Source organism: Leptodactylus fuscus, chromosome 2, assembly GCF_031893055.1.
Source record: "Leptodactylus fuscus isolate aLepFus1 chromosome 2, aLepFus1.hap2, whole genome shotgun sequence".
NCBI lineage: Eukaryota > Metazoa > Chordata > Amphibia > Anura > Leptodactylidae > Leptodactylus > Leptodactylus fuscus.
In genome coordinates this window covers 30819157-30836827 of record NC_134266.1, presented here as the reverse complement: position 1 = coordinate 30836827, position 17671 = coordinate 30819157, and positions in this window count along the sequence as shown.

Below are 17671 nucleotides of genomic sequence, written 5' to 3'. Positions count from 1 at the left end.
CTGAGAGGTCAGAGCCGGAATCAGTATGAGAGGTCAGAGCAAGAATCAGTCTGAGAGGTCAGAGCCAGAATCAGTATGAGAGGTCAGAGCCAGAATAAGTCTGAGAGGTCAGAGCCAGAATCAGTATGAGAGATCAGAGCAAGAATCAGTCTGAGAGGTCAGAGCCAGAATCAGTATGAGAGGTCAGAGCCAGAATCAGTATGAGAGGTCAGAGCCAGAATCAGTATGAGAGGTCAGAGCCAGAATCAGTATGAGAGGTCAGAGCTAAAATCAGTCAGAGAGTCAGAGCCAGAATCAGTCTTAGAAGTCAGAGCCAGAATCAGTATGAGAGTTCAGAGCCAAAATCAGTCTAAGAGGTCAGAGCCAGAATCAGTATGAGAGGTCAGAGCCAGAATAAGTCTGAGAGGTCAGAGCCAGAAGCATTCTGAGAGGTCAGAGCCAAAATAAGTCTGAGAGGTCAGAGCCAGAAGTATGAGATGTCAGAGCCAGAATCAGTATGAGAGGTCAGAGCCTGAATAAGACTGAGAGGTCAGAGCCAGAAGCAGTATGACACATCAGAGCCAGAATCAGTCTGAGAGGTCAGAGACAGAAATAGTATGAGAGGTTAGAGCCAGGATCAGTCTTAGGCTGCATTCACATGGAGTAAACGCTGGCGTTTTTTGTGTGTTTTTCGCACATAGCGCCGCGTTTACGCCGCGTAGCGTCGCGTTAACGCCGCGTATACGCCGCGTTAACGCCGCGCTATTTAGCGGTGGCGTTGCCCGGCGTTAACGCGGCGTATACGCGGCGTTAACGCCACGCTACGCGGCGTAAACGCGGCGCTATGTGCAAAAAACACACAAAAAACGCCAGCGTTTACTCCATGTGAATGCAGCCTTAGAGGTCAGAGCCAGAATCAGTATGAGAGGTCAGAGCCAGAATCAGTATGAGAGGTCAGAGCCAGAATCAGTATGAGAGATCAGAGCCAGAATCAGTATGAGAGGTCAGAGCCAGAATCAGTATGAGAGGTCAGAGCCAGAATCAGTCTGAGAGGTCAGAGGCAGAATTAGTATGAGGTCAGAGCCAGAATCAGTATGAGTGGTCAGAGCCAGAATCAGTCTGAGAGTCAGATCCAGAATCAGTCTGAGCGGTCAGAGCCAGAAGCAGTCTGAGAAGTCAGAGCCAGAATCAGTATGAGAGGTCAGAGCCAGAATAAGTCTGAGAGGTCAGAGCCAGAACCGGTATGAGAGGTCAGAGGCAGAATTAGTATGAGGTCAGAGCCAGAATCAGTATGAAAGGTCAGAGCCAGAAGAAGTGTAAGATGTCAGAGCCAGAATCAGTCTGAGAGGTTAGAGCCAGAATCAGTATGAGAGTCAAGAGCCAGAATCAGTATGAGAGGTCAGAGCCAGAATCACTCTGAGAGGTCAGAGCCAGAATTAGTATGAAAGGTCAGAGCCAGAAGCAGTATGAGAAGTCAGAGCCAGAATCAGTCTGAGAGGTCAGAGCCAGAATCAGTATGAGTGGTCAGAGCCAGAATCAGTCTGAGAATTCAGAGCCAGAGTCAGTATGAGAGGTCAGAGCCAGAATCATTCTGAGAGGTCAGAGCCAGAATCAGTCTGAGAGGTCAGAGCTAGAATCAGTATGGGAGGTCAGAGCCAGAATCAGTATGAGAGGTCAGAGCCAGAATCAGTCTGAGACGTCAGAGCCAGAATCAGTCTGAGAGGTCAGAGCCAGAATCAGTATGAGAGGTCAGAGCCAGAATCAGACTGAGAGGTCAGAGCCAGAATTAGTATGAGAGGTCAGAGCCAGAATCAGTTTAAGAGGTCAGAGCCAGAATAAGTCTGAGAGGTCAGAGCCAGAATCAGACTGAGAGGTCAGAGCCAGAATCAGTATGAGAGGTCAGAGCCAGAATCAGTATGAGAGGTCAGAGCCAGAATCAGACAGAGGTCAGAGCCAGAATTTTTATGAGAGGTCAGAGCCAGAATCGGTATGAGAGGTCAGAGCCAGAATCGGTATGAGAAGTCAGAGCCAGAAGCAGTTTGAAAAGTCAGAACCGAAATCAGTATGAGAGGTCAGAGCCAGAATCGGTATGAGAGGTCAGAGCCAGAATCTGTCTGAGAGGTCAGAGCCAGAATCAGTCTGAGAGGTCAGAGCCAGAATCAGTATGAGAGGTCAGAGCAAGTATATGTCTGAGAGGTCAAAGCCAGAAGAAGTAAGAGATGTCAGAGCCAGATGCAGTCTGAGAGATCAGAGCCGGAATCAGCCTGAGAGGTATGAGCAAGAAGCAGTATGAGACGTCAGTCAGAATCAGTATGAGAGGTCAGAGCCAGAATCAGTCTGAGAGGTCAGAGCCAGAATCAATATGAGAGGTCAGAGCAAGTATCAGTCTGAGAGGTCAGAGCCAGAATCGGTATGAGAGGTCAGAGCCAGAATTTGTCTGAGAGGTCAGAGCCAGAATCAAACTGAGAGGTCAGAGCCAGAATCGATATGAGAGGTCAGAGCCAGAAGCAGTATGAGAGGTCAGAGCCAGAAGCAGTATGAGAGGTCAGAGCCCGGAATTAGACTGAGAGGTCAGAGCTGGAATCAGACTGAAAGGTCAGAGCCCGAATCAGACTGAGAGGTCAGAGCCAAAATCAGTATGAGAGGCCAGAGCCAGAATCAGTCTGAGAGGTCAGAGCCAGAATCAGTCTGAGAGGTCAGAGCCGGAATCAGTATGAGAGGTCAGAGCTAGAATCAGTACGAGAGGTCAGAGCCCGGAATCAGACTGAGAGATCAGAGCCGGAATCAGTATGAGAGGACAGAACCAGAAGCAGTATGAAAGGTCAGAGCCGGAATCAGTATGAGAGGACAGAGCAAGAATCAGTATGAGAGATCAGTGCCAGAATCAGTATGAGAGGACAGAACCAGAAGCAGTATGAAAGGTCAGAGCCGGCATCCGTATGAGAGGACAGAGCAATAATCAGTATGAGAGATCAGTGCCAAAATCAGTTTGAGGTCAGAGCCAGAATCAGTCTGAGAATTCAGAGCCAGTATCAGTATGAGAGGTCAGAGCCAGAATCAGTCTGAGAGGTTAGAGCCAGAATCAGTCTAAGAGGTCAGAGCCAGAATAAGTCTGAGAGGTCAGAGCCAGAACCGGTATGAGAGGTCAGAGCCAGAAGCAGTATGAAACGTCAGAACCGGAATCAGTATGAGAGGTCAGAGCCAGAATCTGTCTGAGAGGTCAGAGCCAGAATCAGACTGAGAGGTCAGAGCCAGAATCCGTATGAGAGGTCACAGCTAGAATCAGACTGAGAGGTCAGAGCAGGAATCAGTCTGAGAGGTCAGAGCAAGAAGCAGTATGAGACGTCAGAGTCAAAATCAGTATAAAAGGTCAGAGCCAGAATCAGTCTGAGAGGTCAGAGCCAGAATAGGTCTGAGTCCTCAGAGCCAGAATCAGTATGAGAGGTCAGAGCCAGTATTAGTTTGAGAGGTCAGAGCCAGAATCAGTTTGAGAGGTCAGAGCCAGAATCAGTTTGAGAGGTCAGAGCCAGAATAGGTCTGAGTCCTCAGAGCCAGAATCAGTATGAGAGGTCAGAGCCAGAATCAGTTTCAGAGGTCAGAGCCAGAATTAGTATGAGAGGTCAGAGCCAGAATTAGTCTTAGAGGTCAGAGCCAGAATCGGTATGAGAGGTCAGAGCCAGAATCAGTTTGAGAGGTCAGAGCCAGAATTAGTGTGAGAGGTCAGAGCCAGAATTAGTCTTAGAGGTCAGAGCCAGAATCGGTATGAGAAGTCAGAGCCAGAATCAGTCCGAGAGGTCAGAGCCAGAATCAGCATGAGAGGTCAGAGCCAGAATCAGTATGAGAGGACAGAACCAGAAGCAGTATGAAAGGTCAGAGCCGGCATCCGTATGAGAGGACAGAGCAATAATCAGTATAAGAGATCAGTGCCAAAATCAGTATTAGGTCAGAGCCAGAATCAGTCTGAGAATTCAGAGCTAGTATCAGTCTGAGAATTCAGAGCCAGAATCAGTCTGAGAGGTCAGAGCCTGAATTAGACTGAGAGGTCAGAGCCGGAATCAGTTTGAGAGGTCAGAGCCAGAATCAGACTGAGAGGTCAGAGCCAAAATCAGTATGAGAGGTCAGAGCCAGAATAAGTCTGAGAGGTCAGAGCCAGAACCGGTATAAGAGGTCAGAGCCAGAAGCAGTATGAAAGGTCAGAACCGGAATCAGTATGAGAGGTCAGAGCCAGAATCGGTATGAGAGGTCAGAGCCAGAATGAGACTGAGAGGTCAGAGCAGGAATCAGTCTGAGAGGTCAGAGCAAGAAGCAGTATGAGACGTCAGAGTCAGAATCAGTATGAGAGGTCAGAGCCAGAATCAGTCTGAGAATTCAGAGCTAGTATCAGTCTGAGAATTCAGAGCCAGAATCAGTCTGAGAGGTCGGAGCCGGAATCAGTATGAGAGGTCAGAGCCAGAATCAGACTGAGAGGTCAGAGCCAAAATCAGTATGAGAGGTCAGAGCCAGAATAAGTCTGAGAGGTCAGAGCCAGAACCGGTATAAGAGGTCAGAGCCAGAAGCAGTATGAAAGGTCAGAACCGGAATCAGTATGAGAGGTCAGAGCCAGAATCGGTATGAGAGGTCAGAGCCAGAATGAGACTGAGAGGTCAGAGCAGGAATCAGTCTGAGAGGTCAGAGCAAGAAGCAGTATGAGACGTCAGAGTCAGAATCAGTATGAGAGGTCAGAGCCAGAATCAGTCTGAGAGGTCAGAGCCAGTATTAGTTTGAGAGGTCAGAGCCAGAATCAGTTTGAGAGGTCAGAGCCAGTATTAGTTTGAGAGGTCAGAGCCAGAATCAGTTTGAGAGGTCAGAGCCAGAATCAGTATGAGAGGTCAGAGCCAGAATCAGTATGAGAGGTCAGAGCCAGAATCAGTATGAGAGGTCAGAGCCAGAATCAGTATGAGAGGTCAGAGCCAGAATTAGTTTGAGAGGTCAGAGCCAGAATCGGTATGAGAGGTCAGAGCCAGAATCAGTCTGAGAGGTCAGAGCCAGAATCAGTCTGAGAGGTCAGAGCCAGAATCAGTATGAGAGGTCAGAGCCCGGAATTAGACTGAGAGGTCAGAGCCAGAATCAGACAGAGGTCAGAGCAGGAATCAGTATGAGAGTCTGAGCAGGAATCAGTCTGAGAGGTCAGAGCCAGAATCAGTATGAGAGGTCAGAGCCCGGAATCAGACTGAGAGGTCAGAGCCGGAATCAGACTGAGGACAGAGCCAGAATCAGACTGAGGTCAGAGCCAGAATCAGACTGAGAGGTCAGAGCCGGAATTAGAATGAGAGGTCAGATTCGGAATTATTCTGAGAGGTCAGAGCCAGAATCAGTATGAGAGGACAGAACCAGAAGCAGTATGAAAGGTCAGAGCCGAAATCAGTATGAGAGGACAGAGCAAGAATCAGTATGAGAGATGAGTGCCAGAATCAGTATGAGAGGTCAGAGCCAGAATCAGTCTGAGAATTCAGAGCCAGAATCAGTCTGAGAATTCAGAGCCAGAATCAGTATGAGAGGTCAGAGCCAGAATCAGTATGAGAGGTCAGAGCCAGAATCAATCTGAGAGGTCAGAGCCAGAATCAGTATGAGAGGACAGAACCAGAAGCAGTATGAAAGGTCAGAGCTGGCATCAGTATGAGAGGACAGAGCAAGAATCAGTATGAGAGATCAGTGCCAGAATCAGTATGAGGTCAGAGCCAGAATCAGCCTGAGAGGTCAGAGCCAGAATCAGTCTGAGAGGTCAGAGCCAGAATCAGTCTGACAATTCAGAGCCAGAATCAGAATGAGAGGTCAGAGCCAGAATCAGTCTGAGAGATCAGAGCCAGAATCTGTATGACAGGCCAGAGCAGGAATCAGACTGAGAGGTCAGAGCCAGAATCAGTATGAGAGATCAGAACCAGAATCAGTCTGAGAGGTCAGAGCCAGAATCAGAATGAGACGTCAGAGCCAGAATCAGTTTGAGCGGTCAGAGCCAGAATTAGTATGAGATGTCAGAGCCAGAATCAGTTTGAGAGGTCAGAGCCAGAATCAGTCTGAGAGGTCAAAGCCAGAAGAAGTATGAGATGTCAGAGCCAGAAGCAGTCTGAGAGATCAGAGCCGGAATCAGCCGGAGAGGTCAGAGCAAGAAGCAGTATTAGACGTCAGAGTCAGAATCAGTATGAGAGGTCAGAGCCAGAATCATTCTGAGAGGTCAGAGCCAGAATCAGTCTTAGAGGTCAGAGCAAGAATCAGTCTGAGAGGTCAGAGCCAGAATCAGTATGAGAGGTCAGAGCCAGAATCAGTCTGAGAGGTCAGAGCCAGAATCAGTATGAGAGGTCAGAGCCAGAATCAGTATGAGAGGTCAGAGCCAGAATCAGTATGAGAGGTCAGAGCCAGAATCAGTATGAGAGGTCAGAGCCAGAATCAGTATGAGAGGTCAGAGCAAAAAGCAGTCTGAGAGGTCAGAGCCAGAATCAGTATGAGAGGTCAGAGCTAGAATCAGTCAGAGAGTCAGAGCCAGAAGCAGTCTGAGAGGTCAGAGAAAGAAGCAGTCTGAGAGGTCAGAGCTAGAAGCAATCTGAGATGTCAGAGCCAAAATAAGTCTGAGAGGTCAGAGCCAGAAGTATGAGATGTCAGAGCCAGAATCAGTATGAGAGTTCAGAGCCTGAATCAGACTGAGAGGTCAGAGCCAGAAGCAGTATGAGACATCAGAGCCAGAATCAGTCTGAGAGGTCAGAGCCAGAAATAGTATGAGAGGTTAGAGCCAGGATCAGTCTGAGAGGTCAGAGCCAGAATCAGTATGAGAGGTCAGAGCCAGAATCAGTATGAGAGGTCAGAGCCAGAATCAGTATGAGAGGTCAGAGCCAGAATCAGTATGAGAGATCAGAGCCAGAATCAGTATGAGAGGTCAGAGCTAGAATCAGTATGAAAGGTCAGAGCCAGAATCAGTATGAAAGGTCAGAGCCAGAATCAGTCTGAGAGGTCAGAGGCAGAATTAGTATGAGGTCAGAGCCAGAATCAGTATGAGAGGTCAGAGCCAGAATCAGTCTGAGAGGTCAGAGCCAGAATCAGACTGAGGTCAGAGCCAGAATCAGACTGAGGTCAGAGCCAGAATCAGTATGAGAGGTCAGAGCCAGAATCAGTATGAGAGGTCAGAGCCAGAATCAGTATGAGAGGTCAGAGCCAGAATCAGTATGAGAGGTCAGAGCCAGAATCAGACTGAGGTCAGAGCAAGAATCAGTCTGAGAGGTCAGAGCCAGAAGCATTATGAGAGGTCAGAGCCAGAATCAGTCTGAGAGATCAGAGCAAGAATCAGTCTGAGAGGTCAGAGCCAGAATCAGTATGAGAGGTCAGAGCCAGAATCAGACTGAGGTCAGAGCAAGAATCAGTCTGAGAGGTCAGAGCCAGAAGCAGTCTGAGAGGTCAGAGCCAGAAGCAGTCTGAGAGGTCAGAGCCAGAAGCAGTCTGAGTGGCCAGAGTCAAAATCAGTCTGAGAGGTCAGAGCCAGAATCAGTATGAGAGGTCAGAGCCAGAGTCAGTCTGAGAGGTCAGAGGCAGAATTAGTATGAGGTCAGAGCCAGAATCAGTCTGAGAGGTCAGAGCAAGAATTAGTATGAGGTCAGAGCCAGAATCAGTCTGAGAGGTCAGAGCCAGAATCAGTCTGAGAGGTCAGAGCCATAATTAGTATGAAAGGTCAGAGCCAGAAGAAGTGTGAGATGTCAGAGCCAGAATCAGTACGAGAGGTCAGAGCCGGAATCAGACTGAGAGGTCAGAGCCGGAATCAGACTGAGAGGTCAGATCCAGAATCAGTATGAGAGGTCAGAGCCAGAATCAGTTTGAGAGGTCAGAGCCAGAATAGGTCTGAGTCCTCAGAGCCAGAATCAGTATGAGAGGTCAGAGCCAGAATTAGTTTGAGAGGTCAGAGCCAGAATCAGTTTGAGAGGTCAGAGCCAGAATTAGTATGAGAGGTCAGAGCCAGAATTAGTCTGAGAGGTCAGAGCCAGAATCAGTCTGAGAGGTCAGAGCCAGAATCAGTATGAGAGGTCAGAGCCAGAATCAGTATGAGAGGTCAGAGCCAGAATCAGTATGAGAGGTCAGAGCCAGAATTAGTTTGAGAGGTCAGAGCCAGAATCGGTATGAGAGGTCAGAGCCCGGAATTAGACTGAGAGGTCAGAGCCAGAATCAGACTGAGAGGTCAGAGCAGGAATCAGTATGAGAGTCTGAGCAGGAATCAGTCTGAGAGGTCAGAGCCAGAATCAGTATGAGAGGTCAGAGCCCGGAATCAGACTGAGAGGTCAGAGCCGGAATCAGACTGAGGTCAGAGCCAGAATCAGACTGAGAGGTCAGAGCCAGAATCAGACTGAGAGGTCAGAGCCGGAATTAGAATGAGACGTCAGATTCGGAATTATTCTGAGAGGTCAGAGCCAGAATCAGTATGAGAGGACAGAACCAGAAGCAGTATGAAAGGTCAGAGCCGAAATCAGTATGAGAGGACAGAGCAAGAATCAGTATGAAAGATCAGTGCCAGAATCAGTATGAGAGGTCAGAGCCAGAATCAGTCTGAGAATTCAGAGCCAGAATCAGTCTGAGAATTCAGAGCCAGAATCAGTATGAGAGGTCAGAGCCAGAATCAGTATGAGAGGTCAGAGCCAGAATCAATCTGAGAGGTCAGAGCCAGAATCAGTATGAGAGGACAGAACCAGAAGCAGTATGAAAGGTCAGAGCCGGCATCAGTATGAGAGGACAGAGCAAGAATCAGTATGAGAGATCAGTGCCAGAATCAGTATGAGGTCAGAGCCAGAATCAGTCTGAGAGGTCAGAGCCAGAATCAGTCTGACAATTCAGAGCCAGAATCAGAATGAGAGGTCAGAGCCAGAATCAGTCTGAGAGATCAGAGCCAGAATCTGTATGACAGGCCAGAGCAGGAATCAGACTGAGAGGTCAGAGCCGGAATCAGTATGAGAGATCAGAACCAGAATCAGTCTGAGAGGTCAGAGCCAGAATCAGAATGAGACGTCAGAGCCAGAATCAGTTTGAGCGGTCAGAGCCAGAATTAGTATGAGATGTCAGAGCCAGAATCAGTTTGAGAGGTTAGAGCCAGAATCAGTCTGAGAGGTCAGAGCCAGAATCAGTCTGAGAGGTCAAAGCCAGAAGAAGTATGAGATGTCAGAGCCAGAAGCAGTCTGAGAGATCAGAGCCGGAATCAGCCTGAGAGGTCAGAGCAAGAATCAGTCTGAGAGGTCAGAGCCAGAATCAGTATGAGAGGTCAGAGCCAGAATCAGTCTGAGAGGTCAGAGCCAGAATCAGTCTGAGAGGTCAGAGCAAGAATCAGTCTGAGAGGTCAGAGCCAGAATCAGTATGAGAGGTCAGAGCCAGAATCATTCTGAGAGGTCAGAGCCAGAATCAGTCTTAGAGGTCAGAGCAAGAATCAGTCTGAGAGGTCAGAGCCAGAATCAGTATGAGAGGTCAGAGCCAGAATCAGTCTGAGAGGTCAGAGCCAGAATCAGTCTGAGAGGTCAGAGCAAGAATCAGTCTGAGAGGTCAGAGCCAGAATCAGTATGAGAGGTCAGAGCCAGAATCAGTATGAGAGGTCAGAGCCAGTATCAGTATGAGAGGTAAGAGCCAGAATCAGTCTGAGAGGTCAGAGCAAAAAGCAGTCTGAGAGGTCAGAGCCAGAATCAGTATGAGAGGTCAGAGCTAGAATCAGTCAGAGTCAGAGCCAGAAGCAGTCTGAGAGGTCAGAGAAAGAAGCAGTCTGAGAGGTCAGAGCTAGAAGCAATCTGAGATGTCAGAGCCAAAATAAGTCTGAGAGGTCAGAGCCAGAAGTATGAGATGTCAGAGCCAGAATCAGTATGAGAGGTCAGAGCCTGAATCAGACTGAGAGGTCAGAGCCAGAAGCAGTATGAGACATCAGAGCCAGAATCAGTCTGAGAGGTCAGAGCCAGAAATAGTATGAGAGGTTAGAGCCAGGATCAGTCTGAGAGGTCAGAGCCAGAATCAGTCTTAGAGGTCAGAGCAAGAATCAGTCTGAGAGGTCAGAGCCAGAATCAGTATAAGAGGTCAGAGCCAGAATCAGTCTGAGAGATCAGAGCAAGAATCAGTCTGAGAGGTCAGAGCCAGAATCAGTATGAGAGGTCAGAGCCAGAATCAGACTGAGGTCAGAGCCAGAATCAGTCTGAGTGGCCAGAGTCAAAATCAGTCTGAGAGGTCAGAGCCAGAATCAGTATGAGAGGTCAGAGCCAGAATCAGTCTGAGAGGTCAGAGGCAGAATTAGTATGAGGTCAGAGCCAGAATCAGTCTGAGAGGTCAGAGCAAGAATTAGTATGAGGTCAGAGCCAGAATCAGTCTGAGAGGTCAGAGCCAGAATCAGTATGAGAGGTCAGAGCCTGAATCAGACTGAGAGGTCAGAGCCAGAAGCAGTATGAGACATCAGAGCCAGAATCAGTCTGAGAGGTCAGAGCCAGAAATAGTATGAGAGGTTAGAGCCAGGATCAGTCTGAGAGGTCAGAGCCAGAATCAGTCTTAGAGGTCAGAGCAAGAATCAGTCTGAGAGGTCAGAGCCAGAATCAGTATAAGAGGTCAGAGCCAGAATCAGTCTGAGAGATCAGAGCAAGAATCAGTCTGAGAGGTCAGAGCCAGAATCAGTATGAGAGGTCAGAGCCAGAATCAGACTGAGGTCAGAGCCAGAATCAGTCTGAGTGGCCAGAGTCAAAATCAGTCTGAGAGGTCAGAGCCAGAATCAGTATGAGAGGTCAGAGCCAGAATCAGTCTGAGAGGTCAGAGGCAGAATTAGTATGAGGTCAGAGCCAGAATCAGTCTGAGAGGTCAGAGCAAGAATTAGTATGAGGTCAGAGCCAGAATCAGTCTGAGAGGTCAGAGCCAGAATCAGTCTGAGAGGTCAGAGCCAGAATTAGTATGAAAGGTCAGAGCCAGAAGAAGTGTGAGATGTCAGAGCCAGAATCAGTACGAGAGGTCAGAGCCGGAATCAGACTGAGAGGTCAGAGCCGGAATCAGACTGAGAGGTCAGATCCAGAATCAGTATGAGAGGTCAGAGCCAGAATCAGTATGAGAGGTCAGAGCCAGAATCAGTCTGAGAGGTCAGAGGCAGAATTAGTATGAGGTCAGAGCCAGAATCAGTATGAGAGGTCAGAGCCAGAATCAGTCTGAGAGTCAGAGCCAGAATCAGTCTGAGAGGTCAGAGCCAGAAGCAGTCAGAGTTCAGAGCCAGAATCAGTCTGAGAGGTCAGAGCCAGAATTAGTATGAAAGGTCAGAGCCAGAAGAAGTGTGAGATGTCAGAGCCAGAATCAGTACGAGAGGTCAGAGCCGGAATCAGACTGAGAGGTCAGAGCCGGAATCAGACTGAGAGGTCAGATCCAGAATCAGTATGAGAGGTCAGAGCCAGAATCAGTATGAGAGGTCAGAGCCAGAATCAGTATGAGAGGTCAGAGCCAGAATCAGTATGAGAGGTCAGAGCCAGAATCAGTATGAGAGGTCAGAGCCAGAATCAGTATGAGAGGTCAGAGCCAGAATCAGTATGAGAGGTCAGAGCCAGAATCAGTCTGAGAGGTCAGAGGCAGAATTAGTATGAGGTCAGAGCCAGAATCAGTATGAGAGGTCAGATCCAGAATCATTCTGAGACGTCAGAGCCAGAATCAGTCTGAGAGGTTAGAGCCAGAATCAGTATGAGAGGTCAGAGCCAGAATAAGGCTGAGAGGTCAGAGCCAGAAGTAGTATGAGAGGTCAGAGCCAGAATCAGTCTGAGAGGTCAGAGCCAGAATCAGTATGAGAGGTCAGAGCCAGAATCAGTATTAGAGGTCAGAGCCAGAATCAGTATTAGAGGTCAGAGCCAGAATCAGTATTAGAGGTCAGAGCCAGAATCAGTCTGAGATTCAGAGCCAGAATCAGTCTGAGAGGTCAGAGCCAGAAGCAGTCTGAGTGGTCAGAGCCAGAGGAAGTATGAGATGTCAGTGCCAGCAGCAGTCTGAGAGGTCAGAGCCAGAAGTAGTATGAAAGGTCAGAACTGGATTCAGTATGAGAGGTCAGAGCCAGAAATAGTCTGAGAGGTCAGAGCCAGAAATAGTCTAAGAGGTCAGAGCCAGAAGCAGTCTGAGAAGTCAGAGCCAGAATCAGTCTGAGAGGTCAAAGCCAGAAGAAGTATGAAATGTCAGAGCCAGAAGCAGTCTGAGAGGTCAGAGCCAGAATCAGTCTGAGAGTTCAGAGCCAGAATCAGTCAGAGGTCAGAGCCAGAATCAGTCAGAGTTCAGAGCCAGAATCAGTCAGAGAGGTCAGAGCCAGAATCAGTCTGAGAGGTCAGAGCCAGAATCAGTCTGAGAGGTCAGAGCCAGAATCAGTATGAGAGGTCAGAGCCAGAATCAGTATGAGAGGTCAGAGCCAGAATCAGTATGAGAGGTCAGAGCCAGAATCAGTATGAGAGGTCAGAGCCAGAATCAGTATGAGAGGTCAGAGCCAGAATCAGTATGAGAGGTCAGAGCCAGAATCAGTCTGAGATTCAGAGCCAGAATCAGTCTGAGATTCAGAGCCAGAATCAGTCTGAGAGGTCAGAGCCAGAAGCAGTCTGAGTGGTCAGAGCCAGAAGAAGTATGAGATGTCAGAGCCAGCAGCAGTCTGAGAGGTCAGAGCCAGAAGTAGTATGAAAGGTCAGAACTGGATTCAGTATGAGAGGTCAGAGCCAGAAATAGTCTGAGAGGTCAGAGCCAGAAGCAGTCTGAGAAGTAAGAGCCAAAATCAGTCTGAGAGGTCAGAGCCAGAAGAAGTATGAAATGTCAGAGCCAGAATCAGTCTGAGAGGTCAGAGCCAGAATCAGTCTGAGAGGTCAGAGCCAGAATCAGTATGACAGGTCAGAGCCAGAATCAGTATGACAGGTCAGAGCCAGAATCAGTCTGAGAGGTCAGAGACAGAATCAGTCTGAGAGGTCAGAGACAGAATCAGTCTGAGAGGTCAGAGAAAGAATCAGTCTGAGAGGTCAGAGCCAGAAGTAGTATGAAAGGTCAGAACTGGAATCAGTATGAGAGCTCAGAGCCAGAATCAGTATGAGAGATCAGTGCCAGAATCAGTTTGAGAGGTCAGAGTCAGAAGTAGTATGAAAGGTCCGAACTGGAATCAGTATGAGACATCAGAGCCAGAATCAGTCTGAGAGGTCAGAGCCAGAATCAGTATGAGAGGTCAGAGCCAGAATCAGTATGAGAGGTCAGAGCCAGAATCAGTCTGAGAGGTCAGAGGCAGAATTAGTATGAGGTCAGAGCCAGAATCAGTATGAGAGGTCAGAGCCAGAATCAGTCTGAGAGTCAGAGCCAGAATCAGTCTGAGAGGTCAGAGCCAGAAGCAGTCAGAGTTCAGAGCCAGAATCAGTCTGAGAGGTCAGAGCCAGAATTAGTATGAAAGGTCAGAGCCAGAAGAAGTGTGAGATGTCAGAGCCAGAATCAGTACGAGAGGTCAGAGCCGGAATCAGACTGAGAGGTCAGAGCCGGAATCAGACTGAGAGGTCAGATCCAGAATCAGTATGAGAGGTCAGAGCCAGAATCAGTATGAGAGGTCAGAGCCAGAATCAGTATGAGAGGTCAGAGCCAGAATCAGTATGAGAGGTCAGAGCCAGAATCAGTATGAGAGGTCAGAGCCAGAATCAGTATGAGAGGTCAGAGCCAGAATCAGTATGAGAGGTCAGAGCCAGAATCAGTCTGAGAGGTCAGAGGCAGAATTAGTATGAGGTCAGAGCCAGAATCAGTATGAGAGGTCAGAGCCAGAATCATTCTGAGACGTCAGAGCCAGAATCAGTCTGAGAGGTTAGAGCCAGAATCAGTATGAGAGGTCAGAGCCAGAATAAGGCTGAGAGGTCAGAGCCAGAAGTAGTATGAGAGGTCAGAGCCAGAATCAGTCTGAGAGGTCAGAGCCAGAATCAGTATGAGAGGTCAGAGCCAGAATCAGTATTAGAGGTCAGAGCCAGAATCAGTATTAGAGGTCAGAGCCAGAATCAGTCTGAGATTCAGAGCCAGAATCAGTCTGAGAGGTCAGAGCCAGAAGCAGTCTGAGTGGTCAGAGCCAGAGGAAGTATGAGATGTCAGTGCCAGCAGCAGTCTGAGAGGTCAGAGCCAGAAGTAGTATGAAAGGTCAGAACTGGATTCAGTATGAGAGGTCAGAGCCAGAAATAGTCTGAGAGGTCAGAGCCAGAAATAGTCTAAGAGGTCAGAGCCAGAAGCAGTCTGAGAAGTCAGAGCCAGAATCAGTCTGAGAGGTCAAAGCCAGAAGAAGTATGAAATGTCAGAGCCAGAAGCAGTCTGAGAGGTCAGAGCCAGAATCAGTCTGAGAGTTCAGAGCCAGAATCAGTCAGAGGTCAGAGCCAGAATCAGTCAGAGTTCAGAGCCAGAATCAGTCAGAGAGGTCAGAGCCAGAATCAGTCTGAGAGGTCAGAGCCAGAATCAGTCTGAGAGGTCAGAGCCAGAATCAGTATGAGAGGTCAGAGCCAGAATCAGTATGAGAGGTCAGAGCCAGAATCAGTATGAGAGGTCAGAGCCAGAATCAGTATGAGAGGTCAGAGCCAGAATCAGTATGAGAGGTCAGAGCCAGAATCAGTATGAGAGGTCAGAGCCAGAATCAGTCTGAGATTCAGAGCCAGAATCAGTCTGAGATTCAGAGCCAGAATCAGTCTGAGAGGTCAGAGCCAGAAGCAGTCTGAGTGGTCAGAGCCAGAAGAAGTATGAGATGTCAGAGCCAGCAGCAGTCTGAGAGGTCAGAGCCAGAAGTAGTATGAAAGGTCAGAACTGGATTCAGTATGAGAGGTCAGAGCCAGAAATAGTCTGAGAGGTCAGAGCCAGAAGCAGTCTGAGAAGTAAGAGCCAAAATCAGTCTGAGAGGTCAGAGCCAGAAGAAGTATGAAATGTCAGAGCCAGAATCAGTCTGAGAGGTCAGAGCCAGAATCAGTCTGAGAGGTCAGAGCCAGAATCAGTATGACAGGTCAGAGCCAGAATCAGTATGACAGGTCAGAGCCAGAATCAGTCTGAGAGGTCAGAGACAGAATCAGTCTGAGAGGTCAGAGACAGAATCAGTCTGAGAGGTCAGAGAAAGAATCAGTCTGAGAGGTCAGAGCCAGAAGTAGTATGAAAGGTCAGAACTGGAATCAGTATGAGAGCTCAGAGCCAGAATCAGTATGAGAGATCAGTGCCAGAATCAGTTTGAGAGGTCAGAGTCAGAAGTAGTATGAAAGGTCCGAACTGGAATCAGTATGAGACATCAGAGCCAGAATCAGTCTGAGAGGTCAGAGCCAGAATCATTCTGGTGGTCTCTCCCTAAGGAGTGACAATATCCCCTTAACCCTGTCTAAGCCTCTCACCTCTACCAGGTTATAGTCCTCTCTACATCGGGCTGAAGAGGTCCAAGTAGATCGAAACAGCTGTCCTCGATTGAGAGACTATACCTGATAATAATCCCAGCTTCATTGCAAAACAAAGGCCTCTTGGAATGTCGGGCATGATGCTAAAGGGATTAGCCATTATTGGGTTATTTCACTGGAATCCTGTCATAAGACAGGCTTGCACATTCCAGTGAGCGCCCTCTATTCTTTTGCAATACTGAGGCAGCAAACTGTCTTCCTAATTACATCATGGAAGGCAGATTTGCATATTCTTCCCATAGTTCCTTGCAAAGTGACGTGCTAAAGGCTTAACAAGTCTCCACACACCTATATGGTGGTCTCTCCCTAAGGAGTGACAATATCCCCTTAACTCTGAGAGGTGAGAGCCAGAATCAGTCTGAGAGTTCAGAGCCAGAATCAGTCTGAGAGGTCAGAGCCAGAATCAGACTGAGAGGTCAGAGCCAGAAGTAGTATGAAAGGTCAGAACTGGAATCAGTATGAGAGGTCAGAGCCAGAAGCAGTATGAGACATCAGAGCCAGAATCAGTCTGAGAAGTCAGAGCCAGAATCAGACTGAGAGGTCAGTCAGAATCAGTATGAGAGGTCATAGCCAGAATCAGTCTGAGAGGTCAGAGCAAGAATTAGTATGAGATGTCAGAGCTAGAAGCAGTCTGAGAGGTCAGAGCCAGAAGCAATATAAGAGGTCAGAGCCAGAATCAGTATGAGAGATCAGAGCCAGAATCAGTCTGAGAGGTCAGAGCCAGAAGCAGTATGAAAGGTCAGAACCAGAATCAGTATGAGAGGTCAGAGCCAGAATTGGTATGAGATCAGAGTCAGATTCAGTCTGAGATATATATGCGAGCACATATATATGCGCTCGCAAATACAGCGTGTGCCAAAAAAACGCGCGCGCACATGGGCGCGGGTGTCCCATATATATACATGCACATATACAGGGTCTCACATATATATGCGCTCGCATATACAGGGTGTCCCATATATATGCGCGCGCATATACAGGGTGTCCCAAAAAAATTTATACACATTTTAGCAGCTGATAACTCAATTATTTATTCTTTCTTTACAGACTGAACCCATTACGAGCGCTCCTATTGAAGTTAAAGGGAAGTGTTCGGCAGCCTGCCGTAGCGCTTGCGTGTACGGCTGTGATACACGCTCGGCGTTACTCTGTGTGAATGTTCCCTTCCACGTGGTTGTGCACGTCAGTTTCACAACCTGAACAGGTGAGAGGCCATCGGGTCTAAATAGATATTATTACTTTTTATACTTTTTTTTTGTACCAACCATATTTTAAAAAATTACTACATTATCATCGGTTTTTGCTCGGTGCTGTTTTGTTTTGTGTTCTCTTTGAGGTTTAATATGATGGAAGTTCTTGGTTGTCCTGATCTGGTCCTAGTCTTTGCTGAAGTCCTCGCCTGTCTTGGATTGTGTTCAGTCCTGGTCTTGGGTTGTGTCTGGCCTTGTCCTGGATTGTCTATTCCTGTCCTTGGGCTGTATCTAGTCCTGTATTGGGCTGTGTAGCCTAGGCTTGGGCTGTGTCTGACACTGTCCTGGATCGGGTCTAGTCCTGTCTTGGACTGTATCTAGTCCTGGTCTTGGGCTGTGCCTGACCTTGTCCTGTCTTGGGCTGTATCTAGTCCTGTCTTGGACTGTATCTAGTCCTGTCTTGGACTGTATCTAGTCCTGTATTGGGCCGTGTCTAGACCTATTCTTGGACTGTGTCTGACCCTGTCCTAGATTGTGTCTAGTCCTGTCTTGGACTGTATCTAGTCCTGTCTTGGACTGTATCTAGTCCTGTATTGGCCTGGTGTAGCCTGCTTTTGGGCCATGTCTAGACCTATCCTTGGGCTGTGTCTGGCCTTGTCCTGTATTGTGTCTAGTCCTGTCTTGGGCTGTATCTAGTTCTGAGCTAGGGCTTTGTTTAGCCTGGTCTTTGGATGCTTCTTAGTCTTGTCTTGGGCTCCATATACTCCTGATCTAATATTATCTATAGTCAGAGTGTTTTGAGCATGATTATCCCTAGCCTCACACAGCGGGGACTCAGTAGTCAGCACTGCTACATCTGTCTGACCCCATGTTATTATCCATATTCTGCACCGATTCTATGCTGACGGCTTAAAGTGACAGAGCAGACTTTCATATAACCTTCATGGAGTGCATCTGTCAGGGGTTTGTGTGATGCTGCGGTGCCGCACGTGTCTCATTCAGTCCATTCTTTGTTACACACACACATATATATATATATATATATATATATATATATATACACATACTGTACATATCATGGAGGCTTCAGACCCGGGA